The sequence below is a fragment of the Pseudopodoces humilis genome, chromosome 4 (genome assembly GCF_049639895.1).
Source record: "Pseudopodoces humilis isolate 2021_Gansu_Grassland_sample_001 chromosome 4, ASM4963989v1, whole genome shotgun sequence".
In the NCBI taxonomy this organism is placed as follows: domain Eukaryota; kingdom Metazoa; phylum Chordata; class Aves; order Passeriformes; family Paridae; genus Pseudopodoces; species Pseudopodoces humilis.
The window spans coordinates 39,548,652-39,570,408 of NC_142203.1; positions in this window are offsets into that span (position 1 = coordinate 39,548,652).

Here is a 21,757-nt window from a genome sequence, read left to right on the forward strand (position 1 = left end):
CGTGGCTGACTGAAACACAAAGACTTCTTTTAAACAGGAAAACCTTTAGCCAGCTGTGAATGTTTGCTTAAATTCCTTTTTATTTTTTTTTAGGTGTGAACAAGCATGTTAGTTCTTGAAGGTTGTCTTCTTTCTTGCTACTCACTTCCTTGAGACTGAAACTTTGAGGGCAGGGTACACCTGATGCTGAAGGTTCTCATCCCAGAGGAGATTTTAATTGACTTTTAAATGCCAAAAGCTGGTCAAACCAAACCACATGACACATAGAGGGAATTTCTAGATGATAGAATGGAAACATGTATGTCAAGAAATGAAAGGCCACCAAAGGAAAAGAAAAGGAAATCCAGAGTAATTCCCTTTATGATTCCCTCATAAGAGTTATGCAGTACTTTTCTTTTTTGGATTTTGCATTCCTTCTCCCAAGATAGGTCGTGGGAACTGAGATACATATCTCAATGGAGATATGTGCACAAATACAGTCTCAGGTGCATGCACACACACACGCGCACACACACATTTGCTGTTATCATGACCATTCACCCAGCCTTTGCAATTGACCATATAAATGACTGTTGGTACTAAAAAGCCTGTGAATTGTAATTTTGCACATGCTTATGTAATTACCTGCAAATTTTAGAAATGCTTGCTTTTGAAGTTTGGCTTTCTTTACATCTATTCATATTAGAGATCAGACTCTGAGAGTGGACTATGGAAACCTCTTTTCAAAATTCTACTGTCTCCAGTAATAATTAGCAGATAAAGAAAAAAAAATGTTTCAGATGGTGTTATAATTGTGTTCTGATTAATGTTGTACCAGAAGGAAAGACAAGGAATTTTTTTCCACTATAGCAGTGAAGCAGACTGAGATAGGAATGCCAGAACAATTAACTCTGCCAACGTAAGTCTGTAATTTCTTTAAAGTGAGGAAAGTACTCCCTAATGAAACACATGGCAACCATAAAGCTGCTGATACCATAGTCATTAAACAAAAGGTCAAGAATCCATTAGGAGTGGGTACTGCTAAGAAAGCTGTAAGACCAGTAGCTGAGTGACACAGCAGACCTAGAGAGCCCTGCAGGTGACATAGGACATCTGATAAGAATCAGGCTTTGCAAATTCTAGTCCCATATCTCATGATAGGAATACAGCTTCGCTATTGATTAATGTTTCTCAGGGCTCGACTCATGTCAGGTGGCAATGGATCAATAGCTTTCTAGCTTTTAATAAGGCAGCCAAGCTCCTCACTGAGATTTGCACATACAGCCACTAGAAATAAGTTTCTGTTCCTGTGTTCTTATATTACTCCTTTTGATGGGTATGTTACCAAATCCTGATCTCCACTGTGTCTTCGATTGGAAACAGCAGGATACAATTCCTTGCTGTTAGACAGGCAGCATACTGCAACTTTTTAATTATCACTTTTCCCTGACCAAGTTTTTCTCTCTAGTACACAATAAGTACCTATACTGAGCTAGAAGCTCATATCTCTTTTCCCATGCCTTTCCTCTCCTCCTCCCTACCATCAGATTTTGCAGTTCAAAATAAGGAAGCAAGGTGGTATCCCTGCATGAACAAACAAATCTTAATAGCACAACTACAGGTGATGGGAAGTGCTGGATCCTGGCAATTTACTTCACCAGTCTAGCAAATATGCGAATGGAGAAATGTTAATACCTTTCTTAAAAGGAAAACTACACGAAGTTTAATAAATAGTTAAGCAAATTTGCATTACTGTACTTATGTGCAAGCCTGGTGTGACTGCAGGCTTCCCCCAAGTTGTGCTTGGGTGGTCCTCTACAAATTCGTATGCAGCAATTTATCAGTGGTATCTAGCAGTGATTTATTCAGCTGTCAAGCTGCCTTCATCAGTACAAGTGAATTGTGGGCACCATCAGCTAATGTGGACTCCTTCAGAGTGTCTAAAGTAAATGAGGGCCAAATTAAAAGAAAAACAGCCCAAGGTACCACCCACTCATCTTCTCAGTTCTTTAATGACAAGTTCCCTCTACAGAAAAAACATACAGCTGCTCATATGAGACCACACTTACAGAGACCTCACTGTCTAATCACAGACAGCCTGTTAAAGTCAGCTTTCAGGGCCTTGGTTAGAGCAAGGAGAACAGGAAAAGTTGGCAAGGTTCCACCAAAAACTAAAGCAGTATTGATGGCAAATAAAATTGACACAGAACCAAATCAGTTAGTTTTCATAATAAATAATGATGCATTATTTTTTCAGGGAATAATATGAACCATCCAATGATGACATAACACATTATGTAGCGTGCACCTGTGTCTTTGTTTTAAATAGAACCAGTGCTGCAGTCAAGCTTGGTCCAGCCACACATGGTAATCTTAGCTGCTGGCTGATCCAGCCCAAGAAACTTCTGATGCACAAATACACTGGTGCTTTGCAAAGGGGCAGAACAGCATCCCTGAGTCATGTGTGAGTGACACGCCAGTTATTTTTGACTAATTAATATGAAAATGGAGTGAAAATTATTTTTTTTTAAATACTATAAATTAATAAATGGATCATAAAAGCAGGCATATGCACACATGCACTCTCACACTTCTTTGGAAAAGATGTTTTATTTACCCTCCAATCTGAGAAGTTGTTGCCAGCAAGACCAAAAACTTGACCACTCTGAGGCATAATTAATCGTCACTGATTTTGACAGTGATTTTGTTATTTTGTTATTTTGGAAAAGAAGGAGCTTGTGAAAATAGGGTCCACTTATTCAGCTTTACAGAGAACATATTTAATATTGCACTTTTCAAGAGGACAGAATGAAGGAATCACTTGTGGACATTAGCAGGGTAAAAAGCTGTCTCTAAGCACATCATGTATTAACAGTCCAATTCTGCACAATACTATCTAAGCCTAGGCAGTCTGGCTGAAAATTAACATGTGTTTGCCTAAGATAAGTGTGATAATCCCCAGTCCAGCTGCCAAACCACAGGCCCTTTAGAAGATGCCATTCACCGGGAATTCAAACAGATGTTGATCTTGTCCTCAACCTTTTTAACAAGTTGCTCCAAGGTCTGGACAAGAGTTGGTGTGCCATGGTGCTTTGTAGCAGCCCTCTTGAGGCAGTTGCCATTCCAGGACCAGCATAGGACACTGAATTCAGGAAAGTGGTGCTTCAAGCAGCTTCCTGTGGTAGACAGATGGAGGCAGTTGACATTACATTCACTTTGCCAGCACTGAACTACCTGTGCTGTCAAAGGCAGGAAGAAGCCTGGACTTAAGAATTCCTGAATTAAGGACTTAAGAATTCCTTGGTTGTCTTAATAATCATGCCATGATTGCAAGAATATTGTGTCAGTCACATTCAGACTCTGAGAAATTTTGCCACCAAGTACAAATGTATTTGAAAGTCTTTACCCTGTGCTAATACCATGTTCTTCAGGACATTTTCTTTATCTCTGGTACTGAACGTGATATGAACAGCTGCAGGGGCTGTTATAATGATTGTGGCCAACTTTCTCTTTTGTGAATTCCTCTCTTTTTTCATGACTGTCTAGTCCTGAATTAGTGAGCTTTGTCCTAGCCTGAAAATTGCGAGTATTTCTCTTCTCTCCCTGACAGATCTTGGATGAAATGGCACAAAAGAAATCTCCAAGCTATCTTAATTTTAGAAGGCAGCCATTTGCTGGACAGTTCCCCAGTGACCTGCCACAGAAAGCAAAAAGGAGAACATAGTAGTGTTTTGAAGCATGCAGAAGCACTGAAGAGTCCTGGTTTTGTGCATTTAGTGTAATGCTAGAGAGGGTAGAGGAGTGAGCCATGTGCAAACGCCATTGACCAAATTACACCGGAATGCGTTCCACAATTAACTTGTCCTCATTACTGAGACTGTGTGAAAGATAAGCAATGCAAAGAGCACTTTTTGCCATTGAATTTTAGCATCAAAAAAATTTCTTCCAGACTCTTTGTTTTGCTGTACTTATTATCAGATGTGTTAACTATGACACATGAACTGAAGATAGCATTCGTCCTACCACCATGAAGATGCTCTCAGGGTTGGCCAGATGTTGATAGTATCGACACCAAAATAAAAGTGGGGATATGTGTGACCTAGGTCTTGCAGAATGATAAAAACTGTCTCCAGACTGCAATTAAATAATTAGGAGCATAACCCTTTTACTAAGTGGTGTTGGCTGATAGTAGGAGACACTACATCTTGTCAGTTGAGTTCTTACTAAAATTGGTGTCTCATACTTCCATCCAGAAATCCAGAAGAAGTGAGATTGTATAAGAGTGAGCATCTCCTACAGGCAGAAAACTAGAACACATCAGTAACACAGTTATATGAAGAACAAACTAAAACAGTAAAACATCCTTCCCCTTTGGCAAAAGTTGGTTAACTTCATTCTCAATGCACCAGAGTAAATAGAGAGTAACCAAATGTTTTTCTACCACAGCATTTTCACATTCCCCAATCATTACTGTGTTTGTAAAAGCTTAGTAAATCAAACTTCAAGGAGAGTAGTTTTACTCCTTTTTTACTAAAAATTAGTTTCTGACTCGTGACTACCATTGCAGAAGTCAACACAGAAGCAACAGTGCCCACAGAATCTTACTGTAGCTGAGGGATATATTTTGGGCAGCACCTTTCCACTGCCAGTATTTCCAGCCATTGGAGATAAGGAGAAGGCTCTGTTTAACACCAACATGTGGGTCTTATTGTTGTCTCCTGGGACATCCACAAAAGTTCTTTGCTGTGAGAGACAAACTAATGTAGGTTATATGGCTCCCACAGTGCCCCATGTATGTCATGGGATGTAAAATATTTAGGTTCTTTGTTCATACTTATCAGATCTGCAATACAGCAGATTTTTAAGAGTACACCCAACAATACGTTACACAACATGGAAGACAAATGCATATATTAACTTCATTTTATATTCACTGGAAAGCTATGTTACTTGTCATTATTGTATTTACTCAGGTGTTCATTATTCTCCATTAAAAGACAAACATTTGCCTGCTGTGGATGCCACAAGTGCTATAAACTGCAATTTGGTTAATTTTAAGCATGTTCTTAACTAACCATCTTGCCAAGTCAGGATTTTGAGAAACATAGATTCAAATTTTAATGACAATGTATATCTCTTTGTTAATGAAGAAAAGTGTAAAATGTGTGCATCACCATGTTTGTCTTGGTGTAACAAGGATTCTGGGAGTTCAGGAGCATGTTCACATTGCACAGCAGAGATCAGCACAGAGGTCTCTGTAGTTCTACCATGGGCAATACATCTCAGACCCAGGAAGAGAATAGCTGTGCCAGTATCCAGCCACTCTTGAGTGTCCTAGACTTGTTATGATGTAAAGCTATTTATGGTGGATGTCCAACTGTGCTAATATAGCAGTACAGCCTGCAAATAAAAAGTACAAAATTCAAGCTCATTTGGAAGAGATTCAGAGATCTATACTGTGACTCTGCACTGTGTGATGGTTTGGGTGGGGTAGATGACATTCAGAACAGTGTGAATGAACATGTCACAACCAAGGTTGTCCATATTAGAGCATAATGATGGACTGAAGACCTGGGACCCCTTGAAATCTCATCTGGAGCATTAAATGGTATCAATGGTGCTGAGTCAGGTACGGTCAGGGATAACATAGTCACAAAAAGTAGGTGACCTTAGGCAGGACCTACACTGCAACAACGTTAAACAGGTGGAGGTCCCCACAAGGAAAGACTTCCAAGAGTTGTGCTAAATAATGGCAAATTATTTAGAGCACAGTAGGAAAGGCCTTACTCTTGGAATGAAGAAAATAATTTGTTGGCAAAAGCAGATACAATGGCTGAAATCTAACTCACCATGTTGAAAAGATCAAACTCAGCAGCAGCAAAAGGAAAGAAGAAATAAAGAGAGCCGAATTCAGCATGGAGTATATTTTCAGGGGACAGAAAAAGATGTCTAATGAAAAAAGAAAGGCAGAAAACTTGTCAGAGTTTCCATACCAAACAATTGGTTCAGCCAGCAGAACTGTAAATCAGAGACTATTTTATTTTGGCACAGATATAAATGAAACCTTCAAGTTAGGAAAATATTTTTCATTGTGTGCTATGTAACCTTCTATCTGTAGAGACATGATATATCCTAAAAATGTGTCTAGAAAGTTCTGTAAATCAGTACAATTTTACCCACAATCTCCTAGAAGCTATATGGGTATCTCAATTTTCACAGCTTCTCTTCCTCATGTTTGTTTTTCACAACATCATATTCAAACCAGAGAAGAAGTTCTGGCAGTTTTCCAGCAAATTAACTACATAAAAACATATTTTACATGACATCAAAATGGTTTGCACTGTCTCATTACAAGCAGACACACAGATAGCTGATTTAATCTGTCAAAGGGGCAGAAATAACGGTGGATTTGTAAATTTACATCTGAATACAGAACAGTTTTTCTAAGAACTAACTGTACCTCAAAAGGCAAATAAAATGAAAAGAGGCTCCTATGAAACTATTTTATGAGTGGATTCCAAAGCAGCAGCAGGATGAGAATACCAAAAATAGTCAGGACTCCAAGTACTTGTTAAGTAGCATTTTAAGTCTTCAATACATTTATTATGTGCACCATACCATGCTCTCTCTCTCATGAAAAAAAACAGACAACACTTAATTTAAAACATTTTCTTATTGGAGCTGCTACAGCAGCTCTCATCTGTGTAAATATATGCAATTATTTTTCCCCATCAGCCATACTAGTTAGACATACTGTCCTGTTTTGACAAACAAATCAGATTTAGATTCAGCTTCACATTTATCCCTACAGTCACAATGTTGTCATGACCACAATTCTCAAGGACTTAGTCCTGGACTACGGCCTGTTAATATCTGTCACATGAAGCACCACAAGGTAGATAGAGCCAGCCTCTGCTTCAGACTCCTTTTTAACCCAACACAGGCACTTTCAGGCAATTTCAATACAACCCTTGACCTCACATGTGCTGCCTGTCAGGAGCTCAATCCCCTAGCAAGACTGTCCTGCTTCCTCATTCCATTGCACAGTATGCCAGATGCAGTCTCAACCCCATTCTCCTATGCCAAAGGTCTTACGATCTAGTAAATAGGAAACTTATAAGGCAGTTGCTTATGGGAATGGGTTTTCATTTCTGTTTCAGCTCCTCATTGCTCATATCAGGACATATCTTTGACCTTTCTCCTCACGAAATAGACACAGCATCCCTCAGAGGTTTCTGTGATGCCCTTTAGCTCTCTCACCTAGCTCCAGTGGCACAGAATCACTTAATGCCAGGGAAACCCCAGCAATAGCCTGAAATATTACCTGAAAGTAAGTTATATTGCTCTAACTTATCCTAAACAAGCAACTTTGCATCAAGACTTGCCTCCCCATTACTTTACTTTCTCAAGAGGCAGCTACTTCCTCAATTCTGGCAGATAACACAGTGCCTGAAAATACTGTCAATATTGGCCTACAAACTCAACTCAAATGTAAAATCAATATGATAGTGATTTTCAATAAGATAGTTTGTCCCTGCTGGAAGTCAGTTTAAGCAATGAAAAAAAGTATCTGTAACTATAATTGCAATGTCTGTCTTGGCACATGTGGATGTCTTACCATGCTGGAGAAGACCTGTCAGAAGACTCGGGACATGAAGCAAAAATAAGTCTCTTGTCTGGGTGAAGAAATGTATTTTTGCTAAATCTGGAGCAACTCTGAGAAGTACTGACTTATCCAAAAAGTCACTGATACCTTTCAATTTGAGATTATCTTAGATCTTCTGCTGGTTTAGAATAAATGCGACAGTTATTTTGTCCAAAATACAACAAAGACCTCCAAGGTGCAAGGAGGTATTGCAGAAAAAAAAAGTTTTATTTTACATGGATGTACTTATTTTTCTAGAGTCTATCCTCTCCATCTCCAAGCAGGAGCTACATGATGAGCCTGGACAGCTTCAGGGCCTGATTCACACAGCTGCTAGCAGGCCTTCCCTGGCCCATTTTCCTGATCAAAAGAAGAAATACTCCAGTCCTTTAATCATCTCCATTGCCCTTTACTGGACTTCCTCCAGTAGCTCCATGACTCTCCTGTACAAAGGAGCCCAGAACTCCAGATGAGGCCTTACCAGGGCTGAGTAGAGGGGTCTCCTCCGTTGACCTGCTGTGAACATTTCTCTCAGGAAGCTCTTGCTTGCTGAAAGGGTACATTGCTGGCTCAATGATCGGTTCGGTATCTATCCCCTTGCCCTTCTCTGCAGAATTGTTTTCCAAGTGGTAGGTGTGTTGGAGCTGTTCCTCCTCAGGTGGAGGACCTTGTATTTCCCTTTGCTGAAATCCATGAGATCCTTTTGAGACCATTTCTTTAGTCTGTCCAGGTCCCTCTGAATGGCAGCATAGCCTTCCAGCTGATCAATAATTTCTTCCTTTTGTGTTTCATTTACCAACTTGGTGAGGGTATAGTCTGTGCCAGTAATTTAGCAAAGGTTTTAATCAGCATTGGTTCCAGTATTGATGCTTGATGTACCTCACTAGGAACTGGCTTACAGCCGGACTTCATGCCACCAACCAAAACATTTTTAGCTTGGGTCTCAGTCAGATTTCAGTCCATCTCAGCATTCACTTATTTAACACATATTTCAGCAACTAGTCTATTAGAATGCTATTGGAGAAGGCATAAAAAGCCTCTCTGATATCAAGATAAACAACAACCACTAGTCTCCCTTTGTCCATTGAGCCAGTCATTTCATCACAGAAGGCTACCTAGTTGGTCCTTAGGCCTTTCCTAAGTCTATGCTAACTACTCCCAGTCAGCTATTGTTCTTAAATGGTTAGTAGTTATATATCTGACTATAACTGAAAATGAACCAGAAACTTGAGAAATCAATAGTGTTGAAGAACTATTTCCTAGTGTTGAAGAACTACATGGTATGTCAAATTACTATTATACAGCTATTTCAATTCATCTGCTATAGCTGATCATGATTTTTATTCTTGCCTCCATTCTCTGTGCTTCTCACAGACTTTCTCTTCTGGCTCAATATATCTAATTGCTCAACTACAACTTGCTCAATTATTAATTGCTCAATTACAACTAGAAGACTGAAGAGTATTTCTGCAGTATTTCAGCCTGCAGTGGGATAAGTAAAGAAATATATCTTTACTAACACATCTTAAAAACCCCCAGGAAAAAAATGGAATTTGGTTCATAACCTTTTAATTCCTGAGGAAATGATCCAGATAGTCTGTTATTTAGAAGACAATGACCAGTACCCTTTATCTCCCAGCTTAACAGTCCTACAGAACAATTTTAATATAAAATAACGTCTTCCACTCTTGTTCCAAGTTCCATTCTGGAAGGACAGGTATTTTCTGCAAATTTCTGCTAATTACATGTGCCTTCACATGCCTTTATAGTGTATGGGTGGCCTTTGCTGTTTAGGCTGCAATTTATCTATCCATGAAAATTCACCAGTACATGCTGATATGAGCTGTGGGCATTACACCAGCATCAAGGGCAGAGGATTTCTAGGCATCTGAAAGTATGCTATAGATGGAGGAGGTGTCAGAGTCTTGGGTTTGGAAGGAGCACCTTAGTTCTAATTTAGGCACCAGAATCCATGTGGATATATTGTCACCAGCTTGGAGACCCACTGGGATGTAAATCTGAACTTGAATAGGCTGTGCTTCTGCATTACGTTTACCAAAAGTCTTTTTTTCTCACATGGGTAATGCATCATCCAAATGACTGTTTTTAAAACTGAAGTCACAACTGGCAAAGCCTTGTTCTTTAAACAGAACATAATGCATGCTGCTAGAGATCCTTCCGTGTGTTTCAAAGTAACTGGCCCTGCTGCTAAATGCAATACTGGTCATGTCTTGTACAAGAAAGTCGTCCTCATGCTGCTTGTTCTCTAAATGTCACAAGGACAAGCGAATGCTCCGTTTCTTATCAGAGTGCTGGTATCTGCTCCTCCTTTCCGAGCGATCATCCAGCTGGTTTATGGCTGACACAGCTCTGCTAAGAGGGTGGGGGAAGGGGATTAGCCCAACAGTTACAGTAAATTGCACACATTTATCAGCCCCTTGACTTCTACACTGAAGTTCTTGCCTTTTATGGCAGACGTAGGGAAAATGATATAATGGTATGCCATACAACACGTACAGAGAGCTGGGGATGTATTTCATATATCTTTGCAAGTCTTGTTTTGCAAACTTTTCTTAGGAAATTTGGAATTTGCAGTCTGATAAGCAATTTCACTGCAAAGGATAACTGAATCTCTATCAGCAGCTACATGCTCTGTCAGAGCAAAAGACAAGACAGGAAAGGCTAGGAAAATATATGATAGGAAGAGAAAGGAAAGAAGGAAGGAAACAAGGGAGGGAGGGAGGGAGGGAGGGAGGGAGGGAGGGAGGGAGGGAGATTGCATTTATGTCAGTAGCAATATACTCCTTAAAGGTGTGATTTTAGTTTGGGACTGTGCTAGGAAATGAATTTACGTAGCAGTTATTGTTTCACGGAGGAAAGAAAAAAAAAGTGTTTTTTGAATGAAATGATAGTAGAAAGACACTATTGTCTTTATGTGGAGTTGCCTATTGTGAAAGAAGCTTACTAAATTAACACTGTTTCCAGATTATAATGTGAGTTTTGGGAGGGATGGGACATTTCTCTTGATACATTTTGAATGCTCCTTTGTGTCATGAAGCTCTGATCATTTGCTTTCTCCACAGGATTTCAGTGGAACATCTCCAATTTTTGCTAAATATGGAGTTGGCCAAATAAAGTTGCACAGAACAGCAAAATGAGGATAATCATGCCTATGTGTGAGGGCATTTGGGATTTTATCCAAATTAATCCAAAGAGAAGGTTGTACAGTCCTGATTCTCACCTCACATCTTTTGTATCACAAAGTTGTCCAGTTATTAATGATAAATTATTTATTTTCCTGCTAAATGTTTTGCATAGATACTGGAAACTGAATGCAATAATCATTATCATATAATGCATCTTCTATTACGGGAGCACTAACTCTCAGGGCCAAACCTTTGAAAGAGTTTTTCAGGAAAACTAGAAGTAACGCAGGGATTATCCATAGACTTTTTTTGTGCCCTTGATATGTTAATAGGCTTTAACCCAATAGAGCAGTTTAAGTGGATGAAAAAGGAACATATTTAGGTTCCCTGACTGCTATCAATAAATGCAGAACTGCTAAGCCATGTAACATAAGACTCTTGAGAAGGTGTTAATGAGGTACAACAGGTGAGTTACCAACAGTTTTCACTATACCAATCACACAAACATGGTATAAGCAACTTAAATGAAAATACTGAACATTAATTTTTTAGATGAAATTAGTGGTTCTCTAAAGTCTTTCCTACCATCATCTTCCATAACCCTTCTTCTTCAAGCTACACTATTCATTGGCTGTATCCTTATGTAAGCTGAACTAACACATCTATACCAATTCTGAACCTTGCCTTGGACTGACAACTGGATTTGGGTGAGGGGAAGCTAGATTTGTTCAAATCCATATATTTCTACACTTTAGCACTTGCTAATCCTGCAGATTTTCTAACACAAAGTAGGTAAACCTGTTCTGCATAAAAACAAGGATGTCACGGCTCTGTGACACCCACTTGCTTTTTCAATGTAGTAAATAAAATTTCCTTCGTCTCTTCTATACTCTGAAATTTGACTGAAAACACAGATTTATTTTAGGCTAGCTTTGATCAGAATGCTTATCACTCAGTAAAACAGCTTGAATTTGTCCATTGATATATTCTAACCTGAGTCGGAAGACTTCTAGAAATGCTGATTGGACAAAATGTCTGGAGGTCATTGAGTCCAGTCTCCACCTTAAAGAAGGATTATTACCAGCACTAGACCATGTCAACCACCTCTCTATTTTGCTGTTATTTTTTTAAAGTCAGTTATACCATAGTGGTATCTTGCAGCTATAAGATAAAACAGAAAAAGAGGGAAAGACTTACTGAAAAAAATCCAAAGGCAGTTGGGGACTACTTTGGTCATGATTGTAAAGGATTTCTTATTCTCTGTCATCCAAGAGTCTCTGTGTTCAGTGAAAAGCAATTTGGGAATGGACATTTCAAATATGCTTCAGATGGCTGCTGAGAGAATAGTGGTAAGCATCCACTCTGGACTTCAAAAATTAAAATAAAACTGAGTTAATATATGTAATAAGCTACAGTTCTGGGTCAGCAGAAAAACAGGCCACCTTAAAGATTTACATCCTGTATGAATAATTTACTGCTCTTTTGGAAGAAATTACCTAACCCAACACAGGACAGCAAGAGTGAAGAAGCTATTGCCCACAAACCCTGGCAGAAATCTTGGAATGAAAAATAGTAGAAAACACCCTTGACCCTTTTTCCTTCAAAAAATCAGTTAAGGAATGGTGAAGAATCTGTTTAGAAATCTGAAATTGTGGTGGGTGACAACTGAAGGATTTTGGCTTCCCTGTGAAAGCTTTCCTTGGAGTTGGCTGGTGCTGCAGTGCAGGTTGTGTGTTGGTCAGACACTGGGACATGCCACACTTCAATAAAGACCAGCAACACTCTAAAGGTGAAAAAAAAGAGCACAGTACCCTGAAGGGTCAAAAAGCAATGCAAACTTGCAACTTTGGTGGCAAAAACACTAGTCCTTTCAGAGAAGGCAATATAGAATGGTTACTGACACAGCTGCACTGAACTACCTTGGACTCCAGCAGTTCTCTCCTGCCTCTTCACCGTAAGATATTCTACCTTCAGCAGCTGCTCCAGGGAGGCTTTGTGTCCCCATCCTTTGAGGCAGGAGGCAAAATTGACTTAAATACAGCCAATCCTCTCCTATCAGAAGAAAAAGCAGGGTTTCAAGGGGCTGCTGAGGACAGCAGTGGTGTCTGGTGAGAAGAACAAGGCACCGCCAATGTCACCTTCAGGTGGTAACTAATTCTGCATGCAGTTAGTTCTGAATCTGAATCATTCACAGGTAGCTTTGTGAGTATTTTACTGATATAGGATTGGTGTAGATCACTAGGCAGAGCAAAATGGCAGAAAAAAACCCTAGGGATTTGCAGAGAACTGCAAATTGGCAATGAAATCAGAGCTCTGAATCCACAAGTATATAACTTCTACCTTACTGCTCCATGTGTTTGCACCTAATGTATACATACATCAGTATATAGCCTTGCAGAGTACTTTCTCATATGTACCCTGAAGTGCTCAGAGCACTCTATATGTATATTTAACTTCTCAGGATTAGCAGTGAGTTATATTGATGTGTCGTGAATTCAAGGATGTTAGAGATGTTTGGGGGCTCCTATAAGTTAAGGATGTTAAAGTTCAGAGTTTATGCATGAAGCATGCGAATCCTCCCCTGTTTAGTTTGAGGACAGCAACAGGACAAAGAGCTTGTCATACATACTGAGTCATTGGAAACATGATCACATGAGGGTAGAGTAGCCTACGTAACTGATGTTACATAGAAATATCTTGTTTCCGATATGTTTCAGCTGGTCCTGTTCAGTAAATTTAGGGCAGCTGCTTTTCTGAGCTTCACAGAATGCTGTATAGCCAACATAGATGGAATTCTAGAATAACTTTACCTAGAAAGTCCTTTAAGTGTAACAATTCACCACAGATCCTCTTTAGCTGTGTAGCTTCCACATTCATGTGGCCAGCAGAAAGAGCCAGGCATCCAAATGGAGCATTACAGTCATACAGTCTTATCTTTTACAAGCTAGGAAAACCTTGCTCAATAACTTCTACACCAAGATAATAGTTTCTGTTTGAGCTTTATGCACATCTTTTAGAATGACTCTCCAACCAATTATGACTCTTAAAAGTTCAGGTGCATGAAAACATAACAAATGCCCAAATCACTGCAAAGCTTAGGTAGTTTCTCTTTTAAAGACTTGTTTCTTTTTTCATCTGCTTGTCTCCTTCCATCTTTCAGCCACTTGATCTCAATACTATTTTTTATCTGTTAAATCAGATCTGTCACCATCTGAAGTATTTTTCCATGTAAGCAATTCTAGTCTGGAATTAGTTCACTTCCAAATTTTCTCTTGGATAAATAAAATAGACTCAGTTGCTTAAGTCTTAATGTGTCAGGTATATTTTATAGACTCTGAGTTGGGCTTATAAATTTTTCTGAACACACTCCAGTTTCTCAGTGTCTTTTTTTAAGTGAGGACACAAAGTTTCTACTTTGGTTATGCTCTAATTCATGTTAGAGAAAAGGTAATAGTCCTTTTCCTATTTTGATTGCCTCTTGCTTCTGCAATAAAGGATGGCATTCACAAACTTAATTGCTATGTTGTCATAAGACCACATGTTCCATGGGCTGCCTAATATGATTTTTATGTGTTTTTCAGATTGATCCACAGGGTAAATTTACATATTTTATGAGGCAATTCTATCCTTACTGTTCTACCAGAATTATAAATCAGTACTGATGTATTGCTCTACTCAACAGCTGTCTCTTATAGGTACAAATGGGTGATGTAACCAACACAATTATTTACAAATTCCTCTTCTAGTATTCTTTCCTACTTTCACTAGCACTGGTTTTGTAAGTACTTCCTATACACTTCAAAATTCATTGAGCATTGTTTGGTCGAAACTAGATTTCTGAGTAGCATACTGGGAATAATCTTCTAGGGTACTGGATTCACATTTGCAATTATTTTCAAACAACTTTCAAGAAATGTCTATTATAATCTCTTTTTTCAATATAGTCCCAAGCCTTTTATCTGTTTTTCTTTTACCTGCACACCAAAGCAGACCCACTCAGTACTCTGTTGTTCCTCTTTACTACCCAAGCAACCATACATATGAAAATCTCATGTAGATTCTGCAGTATCCAAAGTGGGCTTATTAACTACAGGACACAAATGCACCAGATCCAGCTTCACAGGGTCTGGCCAATCTGCTGGGAGCTACTGTTTTCTGCACCAAAAAATAGCAGATCTTAAACTGGCTGATGTGCTACCAAACTGTTTAAATGGCTATTGCCAGTTCCCACACTTAACGACTTAATGGATGTTGTGGTAGCACAGAGCAAACCCTAGGGCTGTTTTGGGCAATGTTGGTGAAAAACTATCATCATCATCATGATAAGCTAGCAGCATTCTTATCTCTCTGATCTGATCACATTTCATCAGAACACTATGGTTAGGTTATGAGGCCTGTTATCAAAACGATCATAAATTATTTGCTGTAACAACCCTTCTGCAGCTTCACTTGATACCTATGCCCAGGCACTCAGTTATATAAATACTGTGATTATCCTATTTAAATTTACAAATATTAGCAACAAATCAAAATTTTCAGTCTTCTGTTACTCTCTTAGGGCTGGTTTATAAGAAAATCAGAATTAGCAGGGTAGAAAACTTTCTTCTAGCTAGAGTGTTCATTTCTTATGTCCTAAGTGATCATTTCACTGTGAGAATTTTTTAGAATTCCTCCCTTTACCCCAACCATGTTCATCAGAAAATTTTTAAACCAATATTTTTAGCAAGGTTTGGTATGTCACCTCCTGTATGTCACAGAGCTCCTGCATCAGAGAGAGTGGGGGCCCTGGCACAGAGCTGTGGGTGTATCTTACCACTTGTCACTTCAGTCACTCACTCACTCACTCACTCACTCACTCACTCACTCACTCCTCTTCCTGCAAGCTCCTCTGGCATCAGCTGATCTGATCTCTTACCTGTCATAATATAAGCTTCAGGGCATCACTTCATCTGGGTAAACACCCTGTGATCCAGGTGCTTACCTAACCCAGTTCACATGAAATTGTGCACTGAAGGCACTATGGACCACAGATCCATACATCCTCTAGCTGTGCGAGAATAGCCATCAAAAAGAGACGCCAGACCTGCTGCTCCTGTGACTGGGCAGAAAATGTCAGCAGCGACAGGAGAACCCCGAACACTAGGGAAAGTACAAGTACAGTTCCTATGTGGCATAAATTAATTCCGTACAAGTCACTTTGCTTATTTCTACCTGTTTATATTCCTTTGGTGTTTTACTTAAGCCCATTGAGAAAAGCTTATGCATTTAAACCATAGCTTCAGTTGATTCCAATGAGTCAATGTCCTGAATTACCTTTGAATAGAAAAGTAAGGGCCATGTAACATACCTGATGAGCAGTTCTAGCAAACCATGCTGGAACAGTGCACAATTTTGTGAGTCAATATGCTGATACTTTAGCCAGAGACACTGTCAAATCCCATCTAAGATGGATGGTAGATCAAAGAGAAGGAGAGCTCAGCAAAGTGAAAGAACCACATCTCTAAAATGTTTTGATAATACATTAGTTGCATTGTTTAGATTTTCTAGAGGAGATTATTTTACATAAACTCAATTAAAATACAAGGATAAATTATGGTGAGGATAGCATAAATATTTGAGAAGTTATAAAAGTTTTGTGTGATTAGTTATGTATATTATATTGATAATTCAGAGCAATGTTTAAGTTTGTGGTTTTTTTCCACCTAGAGGCACCAGATTAATTTTAAGATGTAAAATAACAAAAACAGAGTCCACTGTTTCAACTGAATGGTATATTTGACTAAAATCACACATATGTAATCTAGCTGTACCTCTTCTACAAAATAACAGTTATTGATAAGAATCCATCAAGTTTTGTAAAGGATGTGATTTCTTGAGGCTAGTGAATACATATGTTCAATCTCAAGCTAATATCCTGGGATAGTTCAGGCACAGAGTGTGAGTTCATGGCCATTCTGCACATTACCCTGGGTCATAAGATAAGTATTATGTTTTCATATATGATGCATTTTGGAAGGAGAATATGCTCTGAACAATGAGTTTTACTTTCCAGATTAAAGAAAGGTTTCTTGTAAGAATCCAGGAGAATAAAACAAAATAATTGGTTGCCATTTTATTAAACAGAGCAAGTTGCCTTTTTTAAAGGCAATAACTTCCTTTTTTCCCCCAAATACCAACCTGATTAAAGGATCTTGCAAACTTTGAACAGAACTGAAATTCTAAAATTTCTCTTGGGAAAACTTACATGAACAATTTTTGTATGCTGAACCAGGGAGAAACATTTTATTTGGAAGCAGTTCGACAGCACACTCTGGCCAAACCCTGTGGCTTCCAGAAAACTGTGTTTCAGTTATATGACCCATCTGCTCCCACACAATAACTATATGCTTGTGCTACATTACCTATCACACAATGTAATTTGACTGGTCCCTCATGGTGTATCACAGAGGGATTGTATCCATTATGCATCCCACCAAAATGTCCTGGCAGATGGGAGAGGGTATGTGGCAGCTGAACCACAATTTCCATGAAGCATCACAGAAATGCAGAAAGTTTTTAATGTTGGATGGAGCAAAAAGGTTATGTTTCCCATAGGGAATGTAAAAAAAAAATCCTTTTGATTAGAAGTGTTTTGATACTTCCAAATTGAAAGAACTGAGCCAGACTTCATCCCAACCTCCCAGGCTCAAATTTTCACTTGTGGGACAAAATGTTTGCTGAAAGTTAACTCCTGACATGTTTTAAATAACTTCATCAAATAACAGTTTCTTTATTAAAAATAGTTCAAAGCCTGAAAATCCTAGTTCTACGTTAGAACTCACCTCCCAAAACTCATTCTACTTTTTTTTTTTTAAAAGTAAGTTGAAATGTGTCAAAATAGTTTACTGGTCGGTGTGGACTAATGTTTTGGTCCCATTTATGCTGTGCAGTTCAGCCTTTGAAACTGTTTTATTCTGAATTAGTGCTAAATTACAGTGCATTTGAACAGCTTCAGTGATACAGGTTTTGGCCCAGTAAGGATATAGATTAATAGTTGTGTGGTGATGTAAAAGCCCAAAGCTCAATATGTATGCCAGTGGAATGCTGATATTAAAAATGCATAATCTCTCCCTTTAATGTCAAAAAACTATGAAAAAACTTCATTTTTCCAATCATCATGAGGATGTGAGAATCACTGAAACTGTTTACAACCACCACACTAGATACACTAGAAGATTTTGTTGCAAGGCATCCACGTGGGGATTTTTTAGGTCTGTTGGAAAAGGAGAAAGAGTCCTCTCCTTCTGCCACAGCATCTCCAGACCAGATTTGGATCAAGGTCTCCATCAAAGGGTACTGGTCCATAGCCATACCATTCCTGATGATATGAATGTCCCCAGGGATGGAGGAGCAGCCCTTGCCTCCAGCCTCCCAAAATGTCTTTCCCCAGCCAAAGAGCCTCTAGAGTGGAGAGAGAGTGGAGAGTTTAGAGATGGAACACATTCAGGCCCTGAACAACCTCCACTCACAGTGCACCATCACTGGTCAAGAGAGGCCTCCTCCAGTTTTTGGCAGTACGGTTACACTGTGCATAGCTGAAATGGGGAGAGAACAATTTGAATTCTGGGTACTTTATTTCATGTCTCACTCTAGCAAGCAGCCATGTAAATTCCTGCAGGGAATATATAGCAGGCTGACTTGCTCTATACAGCTGCATTTCAGTTTCCTAAGCCTGACCTGATGCTGTTTGCTGTCCTGAAATGTAACAAGAATGATTACGCATAGAGCCAGCCTGCCAGAAGCAGACCCTGAAGCTTCTTTGCCAAAATTGCAAAATATCAATTCTTTGAGGAAGCTCAGAACAGTAGAGAAATACACTGCAAAATTATGTTTATCAATAAAGTGCATGAGACAGAGGGGGAGACTATCTGCTGTAGCAATCACTGAGAACTAAATGCATTACAATCAGTGGTGCTGGATGTGGTTGGCTCCTTCTATGTCACAACTCCCCTCTAGGAGTTTTCTACAGCAGGGTCTCAACTGACTGCCTCTAGAGCCAGCAGAGAACTTCCAACTGGCTATAACATGAACTGAATCAGAGCAAAAGGAACATTGCAGCATTCTCAGGAGCTGCATGATCATGACCCTTTTATTTTTTTTCAAAATAAAAATGAGAGATTTCAGAAATTATTATCTTGCACCATGTTAATCATCCATCTAGAGGGCATTAATACTGCACAGGTAAACCTTGCCTGTATCTGTCTCAATGCAGTCAAGCACAACTGCTATCTGTCCTCTCAACCCATAGGTTCACTCAGATTTAGAAGTGAGCATCTACATCATTTTGCACCAAAATTAGGATCAAGGCAGAATTATTAGCTAGCCATTCATGAGCTTTGTCAGTTGTTTTTTGCATTCCCTTCAGTACATAAAGATTTCTTATGCTAAATTGGTTCCACCAAATACATAAATGGGAAATGTGAGATATATTTAGCCTCCTTGAAGACTTTTAAAACAAAAAGAATTCCTTATTGACAAGAAAGGAAGCTGCAGAAGCTTATAATTTCCTCGTAAAGGGCATCATCTCATATAAAAGTAGAAAAGAATACAGAGCTGTACTTTTCTCTGTTGAAGTAATCAGGCCTAAGTTTACAAAAAAGGAGATGAACAAGGGCTTTAATCCTCCCCCCAAGCAATGTGACTTCTTTCAGTGTAATTCTATAAAGCAGTGAAATGTCTGCTGTGGGAGCACGGACAGTCTATGCAAGACCCCATTTCTTCTTGCTGAATAGGTGCACTTTCCTTCCAAAGCCCTGGGGTAAGCCTAGAGTGTTTCAGAGAGCATGTGTGTCCCTGGGCGTGTGTGCACACCTGTCTTGATGCACTGCCCATCCTGCAGGGCACACCACACTGCATACTGCTGATTTCCATTCATCACGATGGATAGATACTGCTGATTTCTTCCTTGGTGGTAAGGCAACTGACAGATAAATTAATCCAACATTTCTATTTAAATGACAGTACAGTGCCAATAGGATCTATTCAAACACTCCTTCACTATTGAAAAGTGATTGTTTCGAACAAGATATAGACAAAGGACTGATGGACAAAGTGTATTCTGTTCACATAAAACACTACAAACAAAGTGTTCCTAAAATGACTGGTTGTTAAATTATCATTTTTAAAATACGACACTGTGATAGAAGCTGGTCTGAGGCAAAGTTCTGCATGACAGTCAATACCATTTGAAACAGTGCTTCAAGTGTTTCATGCTTAGTGATGAGTACAGAGGAAAGCAGAGAGGCACCTCTGTGACAGGTGGGCACACAAATCAGTGTGCAAACTCTTCTAGTGGACAGATCTGATAGGAGTTTCATGCCCTGAGCCATTTTTAGCACAAGAACAGCAGGTGTAGTTACAGCATTTTGATGATTCCAAAATAAAGACTTTAAATTTTACTTCAGTTTTAGTTTTATTTAATGACACCAACATTTTTAAAAGAAGGGCTGAATGAAGCAAATCATATATATTTTTTTCACCTGCTGAGCTTTATCACAATCCTTGGAGTTGACAGAAAATATTTTGCCTGTTTCTACAGCTGCATGTCAGTCACAATCACAGAATGGGTAAGGTTTTGGGAGGGACCACAGGAGGTCACATAGTGCAACCTCGCTGCGCAGTCAGGGTCATTCTAGAGATTGTTATTCACGCTTGTGTTCAGATGGCTTTTGAATATCTGCAGTGGAGAAGCCTCCACAGCTTCTCTGGGCAATCTGTTCCAATGCTCACTCACACTCAGAGTACAGAAGTTCTTCTCATATTCAGAGATGTTCCAGTTTCACAAATCCTGCAGCAAACATAGTCCAAGATATGCATCACTAAAAGGCATCACTAGACAAGCAGAAAGGACAGTTTTCTAGGGCTTGAATGAGTAAACTGCATATTTTGAGTGAAAAGGATGTCAGTCTGGTATAATAAAGTACTATGCAAAGATACCCAGGGCTGTTGTGAAGGAAGCACAAAGGGTAAGTGAAAGAGATCTGGGGTGAGTAGAGGAGGGATGGATTACAAGAGGCGACCCTGAGCAGGTATGACTATACTGCTCCCAATCCCCAAACCAGTCCATTAAGTGCCAGCTTGGGCACTGAGATGTACAGAAATCCATGGAAGAGAGGATCCATGGTGATTTAGGGGATGTCAGCAAAGACACTTAAAGACAGATGTTATGTGATGAGAGTGGCAGTAAAGGAGGATCTCCAGAAGCCTGCGCCTAGGGATCTCTGTGTGTGTGTGTGGACATACAGAGGCAGCTGGCAGCACAGCAGGAGCCAGGGAAGACCCCGACAACTGCTTTGCCTGAGAAGAGAATAAAGACGAAGGTACCTCTTCCAGTGTGAAGATTCAGGGGCTGAGGTACAGCTCCAGGGGTTAAAAGTCAAGACAAAAGACTAAAAGCAGAACAGAAGAAGGAACCGAGACATTATTCATGAACTGCTGTGGCAAAGAAATGGTGGTGACATCATCAAAGGCAGAGCAGAGAAGAAAAGCAATAGCATGAGATCTCTGTGCAGATGTTATGACCCATCACTGTACTTTGTCCAGTGACAGGGAAACTGCTCCACCCTAACAGTCAAAGGCCAGAGGAAACATAAACTGTTCACAGTAATCTGGGCAGGAATGTGCATGCACTCTTTTCCTAATAGCTGCCTATCAGTTAATCCTGCAATTTAGTATGGGGCCCACAAAACTGAGAAGATGCTAGTTATCTGGGTTTAAAAATTACCTTTAAATCTATGTGAGAAAACCCTGACCTTAAAAATACATCAATTTCCATGCCACATTTTATCTAAAACAATAGAGATATTTTCAAGAGATTTAACTTCCTGTAAAAGAAAGATAAAATTAGTCTTAATATTTGCAGGCCATCACTAAGGCAGTAAGAAAATAGACACACAACCTTGCCAGAGCTGTTGGGTGTCTGGCTATTCCAGGCAGGCCCAGAAACCCA